The 2991-nt window shown below is 38.4% G+C and overlaps 1 long non-coding RNA gene across 1 annotated transcript; it reads right to left on the bottom strand.

Moving 5' to 3' along the window:
- Positions 1 to 442: 442 nt before the first annotated feature.
- Positions 443 to 2256, bottom strand: LOC139796647 (uncharacterized). Its single transcript, XR_011726086.1, has 2 exons — positions 1338 to 2256; positions 443 to 649 (listed from the first exon to the last, which is right to left on the bottom strand). It is a non-coding gene; the product is annotated as an uncharacterized lncRNA (long non-coding RNA).
- Between the last annotated feature and the right edge of the window lie 735 nt (positions 2257 to 2991).

The raw sequence follows: 2991 nt of genomic DNA, 5'->3' as shown, positions 1-2991 counted from the left end.
GGTATTAGAATAAAAATAGAAGTTCTCTGATTTGAGGTTTAAAAATACTAAAATCTTTGTGTGGTTGGACACTTGGCTTGGATTGGATTTTGGGCATCTAGGGGTATGCCCTGCTGCTCATGGTGCCTACAGGTTCTATTTTTGTGAGCCAGCAGAGCATATGACATAACTGCATGGTCACATTATATTTAGTCTTAGCACTATAGTAATGTAACACACCTATATCACTGACAGAAATACTGTCATCCTTTAGCCTAATCAGATGGCCATTAAAAGGAAAACCAAGTGTTGCGTTGTTTGGTTTTTTTTTTAAAGGAGAACTGACTGATGGAGTATAGACATACTTATTTGTAAGAATATTAATGTTTCCCTAAATACAACAGAAACAAGCAACTGAAAGCAGTTTCCTTGCTCAGAAATAACTTTTCCTAGTAGTTCAGGGTCCTAGTAAGCGATTCCTCTATTGCTTTTCTGTCCCCTGTAGTTGTTACTAGTCCTGTCTTTGCTACAGAAATTCACTTCATCTGTAGGTGACTCCTCAGGCTACAGCTTAAGTGATCAGACTTCATCCCACACCATTAAGCGACTCCTTTGGTGGCTTCCTATTGTTCCTTAGCACAAGGCCATAAAGAAATGGAATTGCTTCATCCTGTCAGTTCAAAAGAAGAGTGACTTGAGACATTTAATCTGAGGCAACATTAAACTGCAGCAGCCGCTAATGTAACACTGAGATACTCCAGAAGCTTTAATGACTGTATCATGAATATACAGAGATGTGCACTTCAGAATCTTCTTAAATGGCTGCTGATTTGACAGGCTTATGACTTTCAACACTCATCTGATGAAATCACATTTCTTAACCATTCCTAAATTGGCTTGCTGTCCTGCAACTTCCTCATTCAGCCATCACGATAACTCAAAAGGCTCCCCTGAGAAGAGATTTGTAAAAATCTTTTCCCTTTAGAAGATGCTTAAGGTAACTCAAAACCACCTTCTTCCCATCGTTTATTGTTATTTTTCCCATTAAATAATAAGCATTAATTAGTCACTTAATGTAAGATGAGGAAAAGGCTGTAACCACTAGATCTTAGCCGATTTTTTTTTCTTTCTCTAAACATTTTGGATTTACGACACAGCCTTGTCTTTGCCTGAGAGAAAGGCATCTTGTCCAGCATTTTCTCAGAGATCTAGGCTGAGGTTTCACTAGATGGCAGATACATTCAGGCTGATTACTGCTGCAGAAATGGCCTGTCCTTCCCTACCCCTGCCCATTCCCTAGCCCTGGATGCACAGACACCATTCCCAACTTTTCCCCAGGCTTTGGTGTCATTTGGTACCTGAGTAGACTGAACTGGCAGACTTCTTACTTCTTGGCTTGGCTGGTTTTCTGTGGGTCTAGCAAACTGTGCAGACTCACCAAGGGGAGACAGAAGGCTTCCAAAAGAGATGGGAGCCTGTGGCCAGGCCTGAGGAAGGTCAGAGTGACTCTTCTCAGAAGCAGGGAGATGTTATACAGACTCAACCATCATATGAAATATCACCTGTAGTTCTAGCTGTGATCATTGAGTCATTTTTTTTCTTCTCTGGGACATTTTCTTTAATGGGCTTGTAGTCCTTGGGACCTGGATTCTTCCTTGTGGGAAATAAATCTGCTAACTAGAATAAGGCAAGTGAGCAAGTCAATTTCCCATGCTCCATTATTCACCATTTTTTCTTCTTAGAGGTGATGTATCTGTTTGCATTTAACTTTCTGTTTGTTTCCATGGGGCAGCCAGCAAATAGGATTCTGTGCAAACACAGTAGTGAGTGGAGGGCTAGATCATTTTCATATTAAGTAATAAAAATAACTTTCTTATTCTTGGCAGTCTTAGAAACAAAGAGTCTTGACACACTTAGCAGATGCTCAGTCCTGGGTGTACAGCAGCAGTGGCATGAAGTAAGCCAGGACACCACCTGAAATCCCCCAACCATAGCCAGGCAATGCTGATGTTCATCTGCCATGTCCACAGCCACTTCTCTCTGGGCCATACTGGTGTAGCTACTTAGTTATGATTAAGAAACAGACTTGGTATGCTTTTACCTCAAGCACTGAGATCTAAAACACTGGTTTTGCTGAGATCAGACACTTAGCTCCAGGTTGCATTATGCATTCCTTGATTTGTATTTTTATTTATGTGCACTGTGTTGCTCTCTTTCTCTAATAGAACTGGCTCAAGAAAATAAAGACTGGTCCTAGAATAGTTCTACATTACATATATTACATGACAACTGGGGGGATAGATTGGTGTGAGATTACATTACTTCCATTAGATGAATAATAGAAAAGGTAACTTTTCACTTGTGTATCTAAGTATAGTTTAAAGATACAATTTTAAAATGTAATTGTTTTCATAATTTTGATTATTAACATTTTGTTTACTTTTTTTGGAACTGTGGGCTGATAAATGGAATAACTTATAGCAAGTTGGAACATTTCTGGCTCTGCATCTGAATCTTGATTTTGCATCAGGTAAATAGCTCAAATTTCTTAATTTTGTATTTCTGACTTCGGTTTGTATTTAACCTCAAGTGATGAATAAAGAATATTGATCACATGAATTAGAATGTTTCCGCTCCCAGTGTTCATGGTTTTAAAATTAAAAATACTTAAATTAAACCTTAATAAAGATATAAAAGTTAGATGGAGATAAAACACCCAATGCTTTTGCAGTGGGAATTTTGATTGAGCGAGGAGTGCTCTAAAAAAGATACACTCCTGTGTGCTACAGAACACTGAAGCTATGTCTGTGCTAAAATGTTCTGTGGGTTCTTATATTTAAAAAATGCAGGTTTGACATAATTCTGAAATTTTGCATAATATTAAATCTTACAATCTTGATCAAATCACAGGCAAAATATTACTTCAAAAGGAAAATGCTCTGTCTGTGCTCTCTCATCACTTTGCATGTAGATAAGATTGGAGGCAAGGCCTAACTTCTATAGAGGAGCTAA

Source organism: Heliangelus exortis, chromosome 1 (assembly GCF_036169615.1).
Source record: "Heliangelus exortis chromosome 1, bHelExo1.hap1, whole genome shotgun sequence".
In the NCBI taxonomy this organism is placed as follows: Eukaryota; Metazoa; Chordata; class Aves; order Apodiformes; family Trochilidae; genus Heliangelus; species Heliangelus exortis.
The sequence above is the reverse complement of the archived record's forward strand: the minus strand, read 5'-3'. Positions and strand labels throughout refer to the sequence as shown.